Raw genomic sequence first — 22,204 nt, forward strand, 5'->3', positions numbered from 1 at the left:
TTTATGGATTTGATTCGTAGAATCGTAAGTTCTTTGTCTAATTTTTACCTGTTTTTCTAGAAAATAAATTTTACAAAGCTTTTTGTCTTCACTCTTTTCTTGATACTGTTTAAACGAGCCTAAAACGTAACCGCATAAAGTTGTGAATCATTTTGAACCATATAGTGTGTGTGTGTGTGTGTGTGTGTGTTTGCCTTAATGCATCTCTTGAAGAACTTCTTTCAACAAAAAAAATTATGGTACAAACTGCATTGATCAATTAATTTAATCGGAGCTAATAACGTTATGGAAATTATTCAGAAAATTTGAAACTGCTTTTCTTTAACATCAAAGTCGCTGGAATATGTTAGCCCTTGTGAGGGAACATAAATATCAAACAGGCAATTATAAGACTGAAAGATTATATGTATTAAATCTCATAAAAGTCCATAATTAGAAATAAGTATTTATTTTATCATAATGATTTCATGAATTAATTTAAAGCTCGATTTTTGATAATTTTACACAATGTCTCTTATTTCTAAAAGATTAAATTCATGTGTTACTTTGCTAATGTTCAGTAAAGTATCCATTGCCCGGAATTTTGCCAAAGTAATTCTACCGATATGATTTAACTAGTATACGTCAGTAAACGTAATATAAAAGATCCCACACAAACTTAACGTTAGTAAACGTAATATAAAAGATCCCACAAAAACTTAACGTCAGTGTGTGTGAAAAGAATAATCACACAATTTAAAATAGTAACCACATGTATACAAATGCAACGGAAAACCATCTAAAGTACTGCAATGTTGCTAATCACATTGAAATATTATATGCAATAAGTAAATTATATTATTTACAACACTTTGGGAACAAAACGATCTACCAAAAACATACAAAAATACCGTGATGTTATTTATTTTAGTGGATACTAATGTTCGCGATTTCTGCAATTTCACAAAAAAAAAAAAAAAAAAAAAAAAAAAAAAATACAAAAAAATGTCATCGGTACTAAATTTAGTTAATTGGAAAGGGGTTGATATTGACTGCACGGAGGTATTACTTTTGTTCGTGGTTGACATCTAGCCCAAAATTCACAAAAATGGATACATCACAAAAATGGATACATCACAAAAATGGATACATCACAAATAACTGCGAATTGACGGTATCGTATGGCTCTGACATGTAGACCCATTGACTTCTACACTAAACTCTCATACGTCGACAATATGTATCCCTAATATTTATACTTTCCAGATGTTAAGTCATCTGCTATCAATATCTCTCATTAGTTTTTAACCAGTTTTCACATGTGGCTGCAATTTATAAATCGGTATGTTACAACGAGCTATATGAGAGGATAAATCATCTTTGTAGAGTACTTATTTGTTTCTGTGTGCTTTCAGACTTTTGGAAAACCGATAAATATAAACTATTTTAACAAGATATAATTATATTACTTCATTAAATATTTTTATTCTTTGGTAAAGATTTGATCATTCTTGTAGATATTTGATCGGATAAAAATAATCTGCCATACATGTACATAATATGTAAAGTCCATGTCTTGCTATTAGTATTGTGTTTTTGTGAATTTGAAGGCACTCATTATTTGAATACCATTGGGACGTAAACGGTTTTACGTCAGGATATACGATAATACGAAGCGGAAGAGGGAGCTCTCTATTCTGATTTGATCAACGAAAGCTTTTCTGAATATATATGACTCAAAGGACAAGTTTAAGTGTAGATAAAGTTTGATGTAAGCACTCATTACAATTACACTGATCTCAACATTCATCCAGCTGTTTTCATCTTTACATACATTTTTTAATGTAATAAAGTAAAACTTGTATAACTTATTAGTTATTATCTCTACTGACCTTTCTACTGCAACCATTATAGCACATCCCCATAGATCTCCATTCAGGTCACTCGATTGTTGTCAAATCATACAAAAGATGATGTTGAGTTTCAGACTGAAATTCAACTCTCAACCAATCAAGCTTAACCTTTGAAAAGTAAATTCCTCTGTAATTTGTAGACACAAAGTATCAAGCTCAACATTTTCATGACTTCCTGAACAGAATACTTTCTTAAGATCTTGGTTACAAATAAACTTTCACAATATTTACCTTCAAGGTGGCATAAATAACAAAAACATTTGTAAAGTAATTTGCAAATTTTGTGTAGTGTTGAATCAGAAATTTGAATGAGGCTTAGATGTGACTGATATTAAACTGAGTTGATTTTATTATGGACACTGTTTAGTATGGACACTGTTTTGTACATGTAAGATCGATAACACGCCTCTAAACGTTTCAACAGTTTCTGTGGGTTCTAATTTCATAAAAGTATAATTTTCCCGAAGCCAGGTAAATTGAATCTTCAAAGAACTGTTCGATTCCGCGCTGCTTAGAGATCGTACTTTCCTGTATTTGTATGTTATCTTTTTTGCCCGAGAACATAGATAAAATCTTTAAGGCATCTACATGTTGCAAGAAAATATATAAACGCATATAGCTGTAGCTAAAATGTGTCGACCTCAATTATTTTTATAAAAAGGTTATAACGTACTACGAATCTTGATTTTAAATTTTGACGTACGGCATGTTATTAACAACAAGAAAGAACGGGATCGGTGTTCCTACCATTCGTCTATAGAATAGTTAATGCATTTTCACCTCTGTTCAATTCGTACACATAATCTATTAATGCAAAAGTTTCATACATTAATTTTCAATAACGTTGTCGTGTTATTATTATTATTATTATTATTATTATTATTACTAGCAGTACTATTTGTAGTATTTGTAGTAGTAGTAGTAGTCGTAGTAGTAGTATTAGTAGTAGTATTACCCAATTATATAAATAAGCAAAATAACATATTGCACAAGGCATATCATGGTTGTGTAATAACGAGGGAAATGAACAAGTTCAGAACTGTTAGTTTCATTTTGGTAGTTAATCCAATTTTGATAAGAATAAAGCCATCTGAGATCTCTGTAGTGCCGACAAATGTCACACAACTCCTATAGATGATACAAGATACTTTTATCGTTGATATCGCAAGCAAATTTCCAGTACATGTGACATATAAGTGCATTTATCGGTGACATTAACAGCGACAAAATGTCACAAACACTGCACGCATCACACGCATAAATTGTTACATTTACTGGCAGTACGGCACTTTCAGTTTTAGCGATGTGTTATAGAAACAGAAAAGGTTACCATGTCCAAAATTGCTATACATGACACTGATAAAAATTTCTGAATCACACAGACAAGCGTTTGAGAATAATTGTCCTTGGCAGCTGAAACAGAGAAGTAGCCGTTGTCTGTCAGTCCGTTTGTATTTAATAATTTTAAACATGTCATGGCCAAAATTTACAATTTTTTTACACAACAAATTATAGAAAATAAAGCATGATTATCAGGAGATATGAAAGGGTTTTACTGATGAGCAGAACTCCGAAAAATCATAAATTATTGCAATTGATGAACTCATCTTACGCTTTAATTAAGCTTGTAAACAACTAAGATTTCTCAGCAACAGTAATATTTTATCACATTTACATATTTATTGGAAAGCATAAAGTGGTTTTGTGAATATATTCGTAAATAAAACCTTGGGTGAATGCAACCACTGGTCTGTTTGTCACTGTGCTTAAGTAAATTCTGGAAAATGTCTGCTATTAATAGATAGACAAATAGATAGAGAGAGGGAGAGATAGATTAACGAATATAGGTAGATAGAAAAAGAAATATGAAAATCATCTTTTCATATAAAATATAAAGACAGATTTACGGTTGCACTGACATGTGTAATAAAAAAAAACAACAGACGGAAAGAGCAGTTGATTGGGCTATCTCTGCAAAGGTACTCTTATGAAGACAAATCCCTTAAACGTCAGAGGCTATTTTTATGTGAAACAATTTGATTTTATCGTTGTAGCTGTGCTTGCTCAATAGTAATTTATACAAATGAAGTTATACGTTCGACCGTAAATTTACAAGAAAGGCAGCTTTCAGCGTTACCGGTAAAAGTGACAAAATACATTGGTGACATTTACAGGTGTCTTTGCATGTCATGTCACCATTAAGTTGATGGTGACATTTGCAGGCAGAGCAGCCTCAACGTACTCTATGAAATAACATTGACTTTATTACCTCACGCCTTGCCATTCAGTTATTTTCGGAACAGATGCTTTTCATTTGCATTCTGCGTACAACTTTAAATTTTTATTTTATTTGTACAAAAATGCACTTATCAATCTATACAAGCTAACCACCTTCAGTTACATTTTTTTTTAAAGACTACATTAATTTGATGTAAGCTATTTTAATTTAATTTTACCTTACTTTAAACCGTTCCGGTGACCTTGTGGTTAGAGCGTCCGCCTCGGAAGCGGGATTTCATGGGTTCGATCCCCGGCCGAGTCAAACCAAAGACTTACCAATATAATACTAACATCTTGTTCGCTAGGCGCTCAGCATTAAGAATTTAGTCTTAGGACTGGTCGGCCTGGTGTCAGGATAATGTAACTGGGTGGGATGTCATGTTACATGTCTGCGGCATCACTATAAACTGCCACATTGCATATATCGTAGCGATATGACTGAAAAACCAACAATCGCAGCAAACAATATTAATACTAGAATTCTCCTTTTTATGACAGATACTGTCCTAAAATGGTATTTGGGATTTTCCCCTGGTATGCCAGACATTGTATCCTAAAACGGTAGTTTGGAATTCCCGTTTGTATCTTTGACACATTTAACTACATGACAAAGCTATCGCGTCCGAGAAATAGTTTTTATTTTGTTTGCTCTGATGAGTGAATTTATTAAAAAAATTGTATGCATTCATTTAATTTTGGCCACAAGGAGTCTATGATAATCTGCAAACTTTAATATTAATGACAATATGCAATGGTTTGATATCTTCTAACAAGAAATATGTAATTATTGATTATTAAAATGCAAATGATATTTCAAAGAATTTCAAATTGTTTTATATTTTATAGCAACTGGTATCTGTGGCTTTAAGGGGGGGTGGAGCGGAGTTCTCACCGCTTCTAGCTCAAACGTCCCTTTAGACTTATCTACTTCATTTATCGGCAAAAATCTGACTTATATTTTGAGAATTTTCATATGATGAATGGAAATCTTATTTACATTTATCAACTGTTGCAACTGCAATTATACCACGATTAACGTAGAAAACACTAAACTCTTAAACGCTTGCGAATAAGTAGTCATCCTTCCTCCAATCGCAGCATAGAGTAGATCCGAAAATATTTTGCAATGATTTATCAAAACAATCAACTAACTCTAAGGCAGAATCAATGATAATTTCACAGAAAGCCTATAAATAATGTTTTTGTGTGAGCTTAGGCTACAGACTACGTCAAGGGACAAAGGTATTATTATCATACAATATGATCCCTTAATTTTCACAAAAGTTCATTAAGTAAAAGCAAGTAATTAATTGACTTAATGACTGTTTTACAATGTCTAAAATGTAAATAATGTATTGCTGATTTCATTTGGAGTTTTCATTTATTTTGTTGGACAAGCGTAAGCCAAACAATAAAACAAGAGATATTAATATATGTTATTATGATGTGATATCTTCCATTGAATGGAAAGTTTATCTGTTCATGTGAATTGAGAAGAAATCCAAGAAATAATGTGCAACTCTATCGTTACTAAAGTTATGCATATATTAAAAGCTGTTTTACGAGCAAACATACAACAAAAATATACTTTAAGTGAAACTTATTTGTACTGCAGAAACAAGGAAATAGGTTAAGTCTTAAGATCAAATAGTACATAATGATCGCTTTATGCAAGAAATAATTTCATTTCCATCTTTCTGTCATATTGCCAAATGATTTTCTTTCACAATGAATTTGGAGGTTTCATTGTGAAGACACAAAACAAACTGCTAAAATCTCGCGAACACAGTTCAAAGCTGAGCGTTTAATCTGTATGCCTCCTAAATTGGGTTCGTAAGCAAGTTACAAGTTAATAATTAGATGTTTGACACATCTGCTTCTTATTATTCTCATCTTTATTTTAGATCTTTTACCTCAATCATTGTGAAATTCTCGAATGGATTGCCATATTCTAGCGCTGTTACAAATTGCCGGATTCTGTGAACATGTGAACTATCTTAATTGCATCTTGATGTGTCGTGCGACTTAATACTACATGGACTTTAACGAAAATGAATTCCCAAGGTAATGTTGGTTGAATAATAGATATAACTTCTGGTAAATGCAGTTTGGAAATAATTCAATAACTGTATACAGGTCCTGTTTGTTTGATACATTTTGTTTCGATGCATCAGTCTCATCTACCTATTCACACAAAAGTAAAAGGCTAAATTAGTCACCAGTCTCAACTGCTCATATAGACGTAACAGGCTAAAGCAGTCGTCAGTCTCAACTGGTTATTTACAAAGTCGTAGCATGCTAAAGTTGTCATCAGTCTCAGCTGGTTATTCAAACAGACGTAACAAGTTAACATATTAAAGCAGGTATCAGTCTCAACTGGTTATTCACACAGACGTAACATATTAAAACATATCGACCTCTCATGCTTATTCACACAGATGTAATAGATTAGACAGGCACAACCCATATTTACGTTTGGCAATCATGTCCGGAGAAAGACAGGGATCAGCACTGTATTTGCCTGTGTATTATGATATATTGACCTGATGCCAGACTAGGCAGATATATTTTGATATGCATCTCTGTAGCGAATTTCGCACGTTCAGGAATAACATTGAGTTTAGGCAAAAACTTTAACAATCATTTCGAAACTCTCCAATAATAACTAAGTGCATGAGATGGTTAGGTAACCTTGACATCAAAGTTTTGGACATAAAACTAATTTTATATTCAGTCAAAGCTCAGAGAAGAGAAGTACTGAGTAAAACGGAACATGTCATTCTGTGTCTGGGTCATCATCACCAATCTCATTATGTGATACTAAAACCTGGTTTGAATATCTTAACCAATTTTCATGTGAAAGTTCATTCTTATTTATATTCAAAACAGACCTCACAGGTAGCAGTCGTCAATGTCAGTCGCATAATGGTGATGTATTGAACTTACTTCGTTGAAGATGGGAAAGCAAAAACAACTTAAACATATTAACGTTGTTTTTGAGGGCATAACACCATTTTCAGCACATGATTGCCTATGTATGGCGGCCAGTATACAGTATAACTGGTAGAAGAAGAACCTAGAAAAATATCGAGAAGAACAACGGTAAACTACTTACAGGTTTCCTCATATGTATGTATGTATGTATGTATGTGTATATATATATATATATATATATATATATATATATATATATATATATATATATATATATATATATATATATATATATATATATATATATATATATATAAAAGCAAAGATCTAATCAAGCTCTTTTAGAAAGTAAAAAAACAACGAACGTAAACAAGGATCATGGTTATAAAAAGAGTTGAAAGAAAACCATGTTTGAATAACAAGGGAAACTAATGGAACAAGAGCTAACCATTAAACTAAAACAAACCATAAAATGAGAAACAGTATAAAATGTGCAAACCAAATGTCTTTTTGTGTTGGAATTGCAATAGCAGAAGTTCATCAAAATGAATCGAAGGTATTGATATCCGCTACGTAGATACGTATTATCTGTACGGAGAAACAAACTTGCTTTGACCTAATCCCTGGCAAGACCCAAGGACTGAAGCCTTACGTCGCTAGAATCAAAGCTGTCTAAGACAAGAAAGTACAATATGTACCAACAATTTCATCCCGGGAAAGTTACTCACGGTGAGTGCAATAATGGAACCGTGTCATGAGATGGCAATAGTGATATACTGAAAATAATAATAATAATAATAATAATAATAATAATAATAATAATGATAATGATAAGAATAATTTTGATTTTTTTAAAAGGAAGCTTTAACAATTTTTCCGTCATATCGCTACGATGTCAGCAATGTAGCAGTTTATAGTGATATCTAGCACCCGAGGCGGACGCTCTAACCACTAGACCACCGGAGCGGTAGTAGTAGTAGTAGTTATTATAATAATAATAATAATAATAATAATAATAATATGAAGCATTTACATGTGTACAATTTGTCTCAGAGATCTGCATACAGGTCATAAGCTGATGATTGAAATGTGGACGAGGCTGCGTTATGACGCTTACATTCTTTCATTTGAAGCTTATAGTTGCTGAATCTAGTATTATACTTAGTCAGCAGCGTCTCAAAATAGTCTACTGAATATGCAGGTGAGTTGTTAGTGGTTTTATTGCGATTGAAACTCTTACTGTTATTCTATTGTTTTCTGAAGTCAACGGTTTAGCCAACATATTATACAACACAGATTATGTTTGTCAGGAGACAGATTACATGATAGTACAGCTAACTCTTGTAGCCCAATGTTGGAATGCTCTGTTCATTTACTTGCATATTATGATGTGTTTGTATTTGCAGATGTGTATGCCTGCATACAAAGTGCTTTCTGAAGTTACCTTGGCACGTACAGATGACCCTTGATATGTAAAATCTCTGTCATGCAACCATATGAACCTCTTCAAATATGCCCTTCTGATATATGGAAGTCAATCATGTCAATCGTTGAGATTCCTGTTAGATTATGCTTTACTTGTTGTATTTTTTTTACACGTTCTTTATTTCTCAGACTTCATACGAACTTCTTCACATATGCCCTTTTGCCATTTGGAATTCAATCATGGCAGTCGTTGGAATTCCTGTTAGACTGTGTGTTACGGTTTTAAACTAAGGAACAGAAGAGAGCGAAAATCAACAAGATTTGTAAAATTCAACAAATAGTTTATTTCCTTTGAATAAAAAGTGAAAATGTAAATAGAACTTACAATGCTATGAATTAATCCCAAATAGTCATAAAGGTTATTACAAAGTCAAAAATACAGAGGATTCCTAATAAATTGCAGTGCAAAGACTTGGCCTTTAACTCAACATATGTAAGCATGTTAGTAGTGAATGGGGGCTATTTAGCGTCATTGTAAATCCCAGTCAAAAAAGTCGTGGGCACTTTCAGCGTCAACAATTTTACTGACCCCTTGGGCACGTTTAGCGTCAAGAAAAGTTAACACGCGGAATATTGGGCCTGTATATCGACAAAGGAAAGTTGGGGTTTGTATAGGGACAATATGAACGGAACAAGTGAGGTGACGTCACGGTACTGCAGATTGATAACAATGTAGCAAGGGGCTGACCTCAATCGGCTGTCATACTGGCAACATTGTTGCAAGTGGCTGACCTGAATACGCGCAACCCTAGGTAGAAAGAAATACAGTAGAGGCATCGACATATATAACACATAGACATAGATTGATGAACATAAATCTATCACACAAAGTACTATACAACCGACTAAAAGAAATGCATATGAGTGGTCTTTAAAAAGGGATTTTGGGTTTCTTCTATTTTCATACAAACCCCAAATATACTATATCTACTATCCACACAAACGTACGCGCACGCAAACAAAGAGACTCCACTTTCCACACAAACGTACGCGATCGCATACAAACCCCAAATATACTATCCACACAAACGTAAGCGAACGCATACAAAACACACTCTACTATCCACACAAACGTACGCGAAAATATAAAAACCCCAAATATGATATCCACACAATGTACGCGAACGAATACAAACATACACTCTACTATCCACACAGAAGGGAAGAGGAAAACCACCACAATATCTGCTATCCACACAAACGTACCAATGTCCATTTTCTTGACAATGATAACAAGTATCTTCACTTTTGTCTCTTCTGACAACTCTTTTGCTTCTTAAAGATATAGAAAGTATCTTGACTTTTATATCCAAAGAAGGGGGAGTAGTCCGTCGACGGGCCTGAAGAAAACTTTCGTATGACACCTCACAAAACTCTGATCAGACGTTCGATCTGTGTGGGCTATTTCATCGTTGTGGTAGGTTTGGGAGTGAAATGAATACTGGGAGGGAAGATACTGATCCTTTATATAGGTAAAACACTGGTCTGACATTGATATAGGAACCCATCGAGCTTACAATATAGTAAGTAGACCTTATGTAGTCAAGATGAAACGATCGCATAATTTATTGGAGAAAGGAGAAGAAAGTAAAAGGCAGAAAAGTGATGTATATCGCCTCGCACAGTAACTGAAGTCTTGGCTCAAATTCATGCCAGTAATTTTTAAGATGACATGAGTGAGCCAGAATCCAGACCCAGAGAGTCTATACCCAACTAAAGTCCACCAGTATCACCCAAAACGTACTACCACATTGGAGAGACAGAAAAGCGCTCCTCTAGAAAATTTAGAACTACCGCTTACAAGTACACGGTGAAGTTTAAAGATTTCAAGTCCAAAGTACCATTGGAGAAAGCAGAGGTGTTCATCATCGATTCTTTCTTAACAACACTAAAACGGCAATGTGAAGCCAAAGAAGACGATCGCTTGAGACATTACAATTGTCACGACAGTTTGAAGTTCCACGCTTGGATCGAGTTTAGCAGCCCAGCAAAACTGACACCTTCCAAAGTCATCAACAAGATTCAAGACGTGCAACAATCAAACGACAAGTTTCACATCATCGATGGAAAAGCGACACAGTTCGTGACCCACGAGTCTCTTCCCCAAGGGACAGGACGCAAAAAGGTGTTAATGGCGGACGAACTTCGCAGTATCAAAAAGAGTCTCGTCCAAATTAACAAAGCTCAAGATAACATGTGTTTAGCCCGTGCCATCGTGGTGGGACGAACGTATGCCGACAAAAGCGATACGGTGGAATGGAAAAGAGCCTGGAAAACTATTCAACAATTGGACGACCAAGCCAAACAACGAAGAGAAACAGAACTCTTGAGATATCCAAAGACACCCCACTGTGGCATTCCTGAAATGCCAACATTGCAAGATGTCCTGGCTCCACGCTACACCTTGAAGGTGCACACTCAAGAAGTTTTGAGGCAAAGATTTCTGAGACGGAAATTCATTCACGTCAATCTTCACGACGAACGTATCGATGCCATTATCTCAGGATTCCTGGGATACAGATATTACTGTGACAAATGTGACCATGGCTATAATAATCAAGAGCAACACAAACATTGTGGATCGAAATGTGAGGGATGTTTGGCCTGTCTACCCTGTCTTGATGAAGGGCAAGAAAGGGTGCATGGCCCTGCTTGTCAGCGTACTTTTGTCAGCCCTTCCTGCTACCAACAACATCTAAAGACGCAAGGTTCAGAGATGAAAAGTGTTTGTCAGCTGCTGAGATTGCTCCCTACTTGTGGCCAAGGCATACGCACCGACAGTGTCAATGCACACGTATGTTTAGGAAAGTAGCGATGTCACATTTGTCGCCAAATAGTCGACTTAAAACACAAATGATATATTAAAAAATACCATTCCAAACATGCAGAGAAAGGCGATGACCAGAAGAAGAATGACATTTTCATCTTTATCGATTTCGAATGCATGCTAGAGACTCGTGTTCACATTCCTAATATCTGCGTGGCCCATCGAGTGTGCGAAAAGTGCATCAAAGAGCCTATCTTTAGTCATTGCCTCACAGCAGCAAGATTCCTGGAGGACGTGAAAATATCGATTGGGGACCGAACACGCTAGTCGATTTCGCCCAATTAATCTTAGACCCCATCGACGAGACGTGAAGTCAAGAGGACATTGAACGTTACGGTGACTGTCCTCGCCATGCCACGATGATGGCTCACAATTTCTCTGGATACTACGGACAGTTTCTTATCAGATATTATACGGAGCAAAGTACCGAACGTCCTAACGTAACTTTGAACTGTGCCAAGATCATTTGCATGCAAGTGGGACAAGTACAGCTTAAAGATTATGACGAGTTACTTCGCCATGCCATTGAGCCGAGACCTAAATCGATTGGAATGACAAACATTGCCCAAGGCAAGTGGTGGATATGTGGAACATGAGTACAATCACCGTTTGAAAACCGATCCCGAGTTTAAACGCATCGTTGAAAGTTTCAGGCTGGTGGACCCACTGAACCCAAAGGACAGTTTGTACGGTGGACGGACGAATGCCACCTGTTTGCTGTACCAAGCCTACGAGGAAATAAGGAGAGGAAATCAGATACTTGGGAGTGTGTTCGCTGTATCCTTACATGTGCAAATATTGTCGCTTTGCCGCAGGGCACCCGCAATTACTGACGGAACACATCGACCTGGACAACATTCGGCAATACGAAGGATTGATCAAGTGCAAAGTCTTCCTCACAGGGACTTTTGCCATCCCGTTTTACTTCACCATTGCCAAGGAAAACTGATGTTTCCTTAGTGCCGCACTTGTGCCGAAACGTGCAACGAAGACCGAGCTTGTCAGCACACCCAGAAAGAACCCGCCTTGACGTGAGTCAGCGTGGAATGGTTTAAAGCTCTACACCTAGGACACCAACTGTTAGAAGTGTACGAAATTTACCACTTTCCAGAGACAGAAAAATACCACAAGATGCCTTTTTGAAACTGAAACAAGAAGCTTGTGGCTATCCTTCCTGTTGCCACACTCCCGAAGACCAAAAGAAATTCAAAGAGAAATACTGGGAGCAGGAAGGCATCACTTTAGATTACGTGGAGAAAAACTAAGGAAGTTTATCGTATTTGACAGAACATTCCCGTTACTTCTAGATGACTCACGACAGAACTAAATACATGAAACACGTGGACCTCGTTCGCGAGGACTTGATCTTAGTCAATTACGAAGAAGAACTGGACTTTGTAGGAACCGACGAATTTGGAAATGTCATCATTGCGGCTTACGTGAAAGCCCATGATCGCTTAAAATTGTACGAAGCTTTAGAACTGTTAGAAGATATGTGCTTTGACACCGACATTATCATCTATATCGATCGCCTGGGTCACTGTTACCCTAAAATCGAAGGAGACCTTTTAAGAGCCTGGATGGACTAGCACCTCGACGACTAGATCATAAGTGTGCTAGTGGCGGACCTAACAATTGCGGCTTGGGATACCGGGACGCACAGGGAGAATTGAACACCGTGTGTAAAGTGAAAGGATTGACTCTCAATTATCGCACCAGTCGAGTGGTAAACTTTGGCGTACTGAAAAAAAACTTGCAGTCTGGACAGGATGAAAACTTTAAATTAACCATCTACGAACCGCACACCATTGTACGTTTACCCTCACACCAAATCGTCAGTCGACGGTTAGAAAAAGTGTATCAAATTGTGTACTAGAAGCGACTGCGGCTTTTCAACCACTTCACATTGCCGTACTGACACGCCGATATTGGCCAGCATATAAAGGGAAAACGTTTAACACCAATATTTCATTGGAACTACCAACGTAAATCGAGAAAGATGAATATATTTTAACAGACATCATTTAAGTGCGAAGATTTTCAAGTGGATTACGATGATGTGCTTTGCGATGAGCGCTTCAGTATCACATCATGGGAACGTTGCTCTGACTACTTCAGCAGGACAGCATGGGAACTTTACTATGACTACTACTACCACTAGTAACATAACTACCATGGAAAGTGATGATGTGCGTGTCACACCTGACCGATGCGAAACCGATGCCATTCGTTATCGTGGACTCTTTACTGGTTTTCATGGTGGATGTCAACTTTCAAGCGACACCATTCGTCTGCCACCCTGCGGATTTCATCCATCCCTAGGTAAACTCTTGCGGATTTCACAGTACCCTCATCGAAATGAACCTATGAAAGACGAGTATTCGTTCCCTGTGCATTTGCTTCAATACTGCAACTCTGAAGGTCGTTTTCAAACGTTCCAAGGAAAGTGGTCTACATATCTGGGAGGATCTATGCCAGAGCTGGATTTTAGTACTTGGATAAAGGGGATAAAGTCATGTGGTTCAGTTGCGGAGTGTCACTTCACGAGTTGGAGCAGAAAGAGTCGACTTACCTGGAACATGTTCGATGATTTCCGCATTGTCACTACCTACCATTAGTGGGACGACCTCAGTATAGATACTTTATGGTTTTCCTGTCGAGTTGAGAGAACTCATTTACTCATCGGTCCAAATACAAGTGAACCACCAACTCAAAATCATTTCTCCATTTTTAAACTATGCTCTTGCCCAAAGTAAACTAGGACTAATTATGGGAGAACACTAGGAGATTGCAAGAACATTACGCACTGTCCCTAGGACACCTTTGTTACCAAAAACATGTTGTACAGTGACATGTTTATGTTCCACTTTGATCGTTTTGATGTATATTTTATCTCAGTACTTAACCATTTGGCTTTTATGTATTTTTGTCTGTCGTGTTGTTCCATTATAAACATGGGTTGACAAAAACTGTCCTCAAAATGTATAAAAACTCTTGTCTTGTTTGTCTTCGCGTCAAAAGTGACATTCCCTGTACTATGGTTCCTTTGTTGTCTCTGCTTCCTCTTCCTTCACTTTCAGCGTCATCAACAAAAACTTAGATCGTCCTAGTTGGGAGCCCTTGTATCTTCGCCATCCCTTTAACATGTTAATTGCGGGACCCAGCGGTTTAATCAAAACTGAATTTGCCAAACATTTGAACGAACATAAACATCAACTGGTCGATCGTTCACCTCAACGGCTCGTGTGGTATTACAAAGCGTGGAAGTCCGCGTACAGTCTCTTGCGAGAAAGTCAAGGCGATTACATCGTCTTTGTGGAAGGCCTTACGTGATCTTGTTTAAAAGCAAAGAAATAAATTACAAGTGCAAGTATTAGCCAAACAGTTAGGAACTCCTAGGTTGAACTAATCGTACGACGATACCACTCAAACCCAACACGCCTATTTAATCACTTATTTAAAATCCCCTACACCCCGATTATTTGCGATTTCATACCCCCATCTGTTTCACCACTGACGACAAGATAGTGGGCTTGTCGTGTACACGACCCCGTCGTCACTTAACAACATCAAAACATACAATCTATAAAAACCTCGGACACTCTGGGTCTGTCTCACACAGCGACCATATGCCGTCCCTTCAGTCTCATCTCCCCGTCAAATAGATTCGTGCCTTGTAAGGCATCAGTCGCGTACAAAATCCACAAATACGTATTCGTGTTTTAGAGGCCATTCTCAGAGAAGTCTTACGATTGTTAACTATGACAGCACATCCATTACTGTAAGGCATCATTCTCATTCCACATTAAACCAAACGCTTTAATGAGAAAAACAAAGTAGCTCTGACGCAACTGGCAGATCCCTGCATCTACAAGCAAACCGAAAAGCAAATCATTTTGAAACCTGGAGGAAGCGGTTCTCTTGGAGGAGTCATCATTCGTTCCCTCTTAAAATGGGATCCTATGTCGCCAGTGTCCTCCCAAAGAAAAAAATCACTCCAAAGAAAGCCAAATAGACCCAAAAGACGAAAAAGAGCAATGGTGTCAAGACCAGATCACAGCAATCGAATAGGAAACGCCTATAGAAAAAATAGAAAAGAGGCCAGAAAAGACTAGAAAACAGATTTATCCCGCACTAGGCAACGATCTACAACGACGTTGACCGCGTCTCCAGTAGCCTCAGGTTCTTCCACTTCTCCGCTGCTAGTGATGCCAGCCAAGCCAAGTTTGACACCCATTATTCCTCATTTGATGAAACAAAAATGGAAAAATGCGTCCCAAAGAACATCTCCTCCAGCTGTCACACCCTCTTCTTTAGTTGCAGTGTCAGCTGCTCAAAAAGTACCTGCCCCAAAATTCAAAGTCCAAGATAGACCGGGCATGTTGCAGGGTTTATTGGATTTGTCCAAGCAGGAACTGTCCCGATTTAGTCCTTTACGAACCCTTCCACAACGTGTGATGCCTGCCATCAAGTTGATACTAAAGACAATCAGTGGCGACGCATTCCAGTTTAAAAATGACCTACGGTAAACGATGGGGATCAAAGATTTTATGTTCTTGAAAGCACAAAGAAAATAACCATTCGTCAAAAGAAGAAGATGTTTGTACAACGCGGACGAATTTTGCTCGTGTTGGTAGGACCCTTGCTGAAAGGAGTGTTGGGGTCAATGCTTGGAGGACTGATGGGCGCAAGGTAAAAAAGGACCAAGAAGATCAAAGAAACCTCTGCAGACAAAAGATCTTAGATGTGACCATTCAAATCCGATGGAAGGACGAAAACTGGCTTTAGTGCATTACAAACGTTGGATAGAATATCATCGTTGACAAGAACAACAGACTTCGCATTTGCCTCCCAATCCTCATTTGACCGAAATGTCCAATTTGCAACACGAATTGCAATCGTTGATGGATCGCAACGATTTGTCAGAAACAGAAAATTCGCAAACGTACGGTCAACTTTTTCCACGACTGCAACTCTTTCACCAGAGATTTTAAGACGAAACAGCTCTGCCAACTCTGAACAATTTCAAAACCCTGATGAAAAGTTCATCGCCACCATCACCGCCACCACCAACCCGAGTGGTCAAGACAGACGCAGCGCCAAGAATGCATGAGGACGAAGAGGTACGATAATTCTTTTAAACACCGTCAGCCGCTCCATTCCTAGTAAGATTGCAGCGTCCTTGTTGACCTCTTCTAACATCTAACAAGACGAACGTAACACATGAGTTAAAATGATGATGTCCACTCCTCCTTCTACAAAAATCAAAACGAAAGAAGGGAAATCAGAAGTGAAAATAGAAAACAAGACCAAAGCCACTCCATTACCATCACCACTAATGCCACCACTACCCTCGACTTCTACTCCCGTGGCACGTCGGAAACGTAAAGCCGTTTCCAAACCACAATTTCGCCCCATCCAATGAATCATCAGCGAAGAGTTCGTGACGTATTAAAAAAAGAAAAAGGTGTTAGCCAGCATTTACTACGATCCAGCCCATCCTGCAGGTTACGGAGGAGTTCAGAAATTGTATCGTGCTGCCAAAATACGTCTGAAAAGCGTCCGTTTACCTCCAGTGCAACGATGGTTACAAGAGCAAACCACGTAAACTTTACGCAGACCTATTCGACGAAATGTTTCCGCAAGTCGCACAAACGTGGAGGGCATCGGTCATCAATGGTAAGCCGATTTAGCCGATGTCTCTCATTTGGCCACCTTCGATCGTGGCTAAAAATATTTGTCTTGTGTCATCGACGTCTTTTCCAAATTTGCCTGGGTCGTACCATTGACTTCAAAATAGAGCACTGAATTAGTGTGAGCCCTCTAACTGGTTTTGAAACAAAGTGGTCGTCACCCTCTTCTATGCAAACCGACAAAGGCATCGAATTTCTGAACCATGCTTCCCCAAAAAGAATTAAAGAAACGAGACATTCATTTTTTCACCACCGAGAATCCCGGAACCTAGGACAGCATCGTGGAATGCTTTTAACACACCTTGAAACAACGCATGTTGAAATATGTTACGCATCAATACACTTTCAAGTAAATAGACGTTTTACCGCACCTAGTCTAAGCGTACAACCGATATTACTATCAGAGCATCGGATGTGCTCCCCAAGAAATGATTCCCGGCAACAAAGTGACTGTTTTTGAGCGCCTGTTTGGTACGTCCCCGACGGTGGCTGTCCCCAAGAAAGGTGGAGTGTTAGCATCAGGAGATTTTGTGCGCATTGGCAAAACCAAACGCACTTTCGACAAAGGTTACATACCCAATTGGGCCACCGAATTGTTTCGTGTTACTAGACGAGTGCCTGGCCGTCATCCTGCCGTCTATAAATTGGAAGACATGAACGGGTAAGTGTTAAAATGAACGTTTTACTTGCCCTAGTTACAACGCGTGACCAAAATAGAAGATAAAGTGTACTACACCGAAGGCATTCTCGAACGATGAACCCGTAAAGTGGGAAAACGCCGTGTCAAAGAAAATCGAAGTGCGTTGGAAAGGATATCCTCCCAGTTTTGATACTTGGATCAACGCTTTGCAAGTCATCGACTATGAAAAGATGTCACCATCATGCCCTTAAACACAGCCTCAACCGCTACCACCGCAGTGACCACTCTCTTACCGAGTTCTTCTCTGAAAGATCTCCAAAAGCATCCCTTGTGGGGTGTTGTGGAGAACGTGTGCCTAAAACGCATATCCGTCAAATGCATTCCACGCACTTGCCACATATATCGTCCACGAACCCAGACTGTTACGGGGACAACCATGCACAAGGTACCGACAGCGTTTCCAAAGCCACGAATTTGAGCTTGTGAAAACAGTAGCTGAAATGTATTGTCGAATTTACATATGTGCTGTTGCGATCTAATTTGAGAAGTTACGCAGTTGAACCCACGATTGACATGGAGATCTTGCTTCATATGATCCATATTTATCGCGTGTTTGTTGGACCACTGGCAATCGTTGTGGGTTCATTTGCGTGTGCAACTAGGTCCAAGTCAAGGTGGTGATAAAAGGAGAGAACGCATTCATTAAATCAGGTTTCAAACTCCCATTCTCGCTCAACTCTCAAATTTCAAACAAAGACTACGCATGGAATCGATTTTTGGACGTTTCATATGCGTTCCATCATATCATTTCCAAAATTGTTGAAGAAAAACTTTTCCGTAGCGTGTTCTATAGAAATTTCGTTCTAATGTATGTTTATGTTAAGAGGTTTCAATGACAGTCACATGCATACGTTTGGTGCACGTGAAATGAAACAGTCATTCCTGTGTATATAGGCTACGTTGAATTAGCCGGAGCTTTTCATTGCAAGTATTGCACAATATTTGTTCCCACTTTGAATCATAGGTTTAAAGACATTACCTACTTGCAGTATCAGTTTAAACATGTCACATTATGTCAGTGTCGGTGAATAAAGTAAATGGAAACTATCAACATTCTAATGCTTTTTTAATACTACTGTAATTTTACTTCAACATTAGATTTTAAAGGTTTGAATTTATTTAACTATAAACAAATAAATGAATATGGCCTTGCATCAAAATCAATTTACTATATTACAATAAGAACCTATGTTTTCCTTTGAAATTCACTTACGTGAAAATTAGACAAGTTTTAAGCCACAAGTACAGTACATTTTTCTACTATGAAGGATGTATCATGAAACAAAACTCAGAAAATGCCAGTATTTTAAGCAAAGTCCCATTATCAAGAATGACAATTCAACGCCGAGTCAGGGACCATACAAAAGACGTTACTGAGCAGTTGCATGATACATTAGCTAGCTGCACATATTTTTCAGTAGCTGTGGATGAGAACACTGACAATACCGATAATACACACATACTTAGTTCATGTACAAGCAGTGAATTGTAATTATGTGGTAACAAATGAATTGGCAGGGTTAGCTTCGTTGCATGGACTTACAACAGGTCTAGATATTTTCAAGGAAATGAAGGATTTAATTTAGAGTAGTCGAAGATATGTAGTGTGACAACCGATGGAGCTCCTGCAATGGTAGGAAAATAAACAGGGTTAGCTGCTAAAGTGAAATTACATTTGAACGAAATTGTTCTTCGAGGTGAATCTGTCAATATGTACCACGTATTATTCACTAGGAAGCACTCTGTAGTCGCGTCATGAAATTTGACAACGTAATGAAATATGTTTTCACTGCTATTAACTTCATCCGATCCAGAGGCCTTAATCATCGGCAATTTAGATCCTTTCTTGAAGAGATTCAAGCTGATTACCAAGATGTTCCTTATCACACAGATGTTCGATGGTTGAGCAGAGTAAACGTTTTGAAAACATTTGTTGAACTGCTTTCAGACATATGCGAATATCTAACTGCGAAGGGCAAAAAAAAAACCCCAGCTGTGTTGGACGATAAGACATAGCTATCTGACTTGGCCTTTCTTATGGACACCACAAGTCATTTAAGTACTTTGAATCAACGTCTTCAAGGTGAAGATAATTTTGTCTTTGACATGTTCCAAGAGTTGCAAGCTTTTCAATCAAAACTACAACTCTTTCAGTCACATCTGCAGTTTGGGAATCTTATTCATTTTGAGACACACTTACTTTTCCAAGTGGAGTACCAGTGTGATTGTTCGGTATATCATAAGTCTTGTGAAATCTTAATGAAACAATTTAATAATTGGTTTCAAAACTTCAAAGAAAAGAAAGATTTGTTTAATTTCATACGTGAGCCTTTTTCTTGTACGGTGGAAGCTATTCCTTCTGAATATCAGTTGGAGGTCATCGTCCTTCAGTGTTCAGCTGAACTGAAAGTGGCCTTTAAGGAAATTAGGACTTTAGCATTTTTCAGGAATCTTTGTCCAGACAAATATGGCAAAGTTTCGGACTTGACTTTAGAGTTGTTTCCACTATTTCTAAGTATTTATTTATGTGAGCAAATATTCTCAATCATGAACATTAATAAGACTAAACTAAGATCAAACTTGACTGATAGCAATCTCAGTTCTAATTTGAAGATTACAACAACTGTATTATAACCAAACATCGATACAATAGTTCAAAATATTCAGTCACAACCATCTCATTAGATTACGTGCAAGAAATAAATCAGAAATTATATGTTGGACTTAGACAGTAAAACCTGGCGTTCAGTTCCTCTTGACTCTTAAGTCTTCATTTTTACATGTAAAAATAAAATTATATAAAACCTTCATGTCAGGCAGCAGTTTATTACAAAATTTATTAACGTTAGTTTCGGTTACCAAGTCGCTGTTGTACAGAACATGTAGCATCGTGCTTGCGGCCCTCGAGTGGTCTTCGAAAATGGAATCTGGCCCTTGTCCGAAAAAAGTTGTGCACCCCTGCTATAAGTTGAAGCTATTAAATGTCTTTGCAACTAAGTTAACAAGATTGAAAATACTAAAAATGTTAAAATAATGAATGGCGATTCTCCCCATCCCCCCAGTTTCTTTTGGGTCAAATGTTCAGTGACTAAATGAAGTAGACGACGTTCCCTATATTAGTTTTGGATAAAACTGGACAAGTTGACAATATGTCAATCTTTAGATTTATAAATATATAGAAATAATCTAAATTCTAACACACTGCACAAAATAACAACTATATGTGAATTTGGTCATACAAAAGAAAAAAAAAAGAAAATATATATCAATTGAGAATTAATCTTCGCAAATATATTTTGAAATGTGGATCAGGCAGTCTCTTGGGATATTATCACGTAGATTTGTTTACATGTTATTTTAACCACATGGCTGATTTTTTCAGTTATTTTAATTTTGCATTATTAGTTCCTGGGATCATTGGTAAGTTCTTGCTAGCTTTAAAACTGAGATTTGTTGATTCACATACATGAATATGTAATTATTTTAGGAATGGACACTTATGAATGGACCTAAACCTTTTACTTCAGTCAAGACGTTTGAAGCTCTGATTATGGCTGGTACAGTACCTACTAGCGTATAGGTCGGATCGACTGGATAGGTACAGGTGGGCTGTCATATAATGCGCTGGTAGGTCTTGGTCTTTGCAATGTGCTAAGAATAATAAATAGAACAAGTCATATTGACTATGATCTGCCTGCACATTATTTTTTGCAGTTTGACTTGACCTACATTCGATGGAAGTAACATCAAACTATGTTATCCTTTAAATTGAACTTTATTTAAATGGATAAAATGTAATATTTATAGCGAGGCTTATTACATACACGAGACAGTATTATGCGACTGCTGAATTGAACTGGGTTTTCGGTTTGAAACTAATTGCTGTACTGTCTTCTGAACTTCTTTCATATTTTCCATTTTATATTAATGTGATTTTGTGATGTGATTTTGATTTTTAACGTAGCTTTAACAATTTTTCGGTCATATCGCTACGATGTCTGCAGTGTGCCAGTTTATAGTGATGTCTAGCACAGGGGCATCATGCTGCATGATGTAGCATGATGTCCCACCCAGTCACATTATCCTGACACTAGGCCGACCAGTCCTAACACTAACCTCTTAGTGCTGAACGCCAAGCCAGGCAGCTGTTAGTACCATTTTTGTAAGTCTCTGGTGTGACTCGGCTGGGGATCGAATCCACGACCGCCCGCATCTGAGACGGACGCTCTAACCACTAGGCCACCGGAACGGTCATTTTATATTAATAACCGTCTGCCAGTGATTGACAGTATATAAGAAACGAAACGAATGCTTAAGATCGACATGACCCGAAAGTTTTAAGTGCTTTTGTTTACTCACATTCTGTGACCGACACCAAACAAGAGCTTTAACA

This window comes from Sinohyriopsis cumingii, chromosome 4, assembly GCF_028554795.1.
Source record: "Sinohyriopsis cumingii isolate HCF-2022 chromosome 4, ASM2855479v2, whole genome shotgun sequence".
NCBI classification, from domain to species: Eukaryota; Metazoa; Mollusca; class Bivalvia; order Unionida; family Unionidae; genus Sinohyriopsis; species Sinohyriopsis cumingii.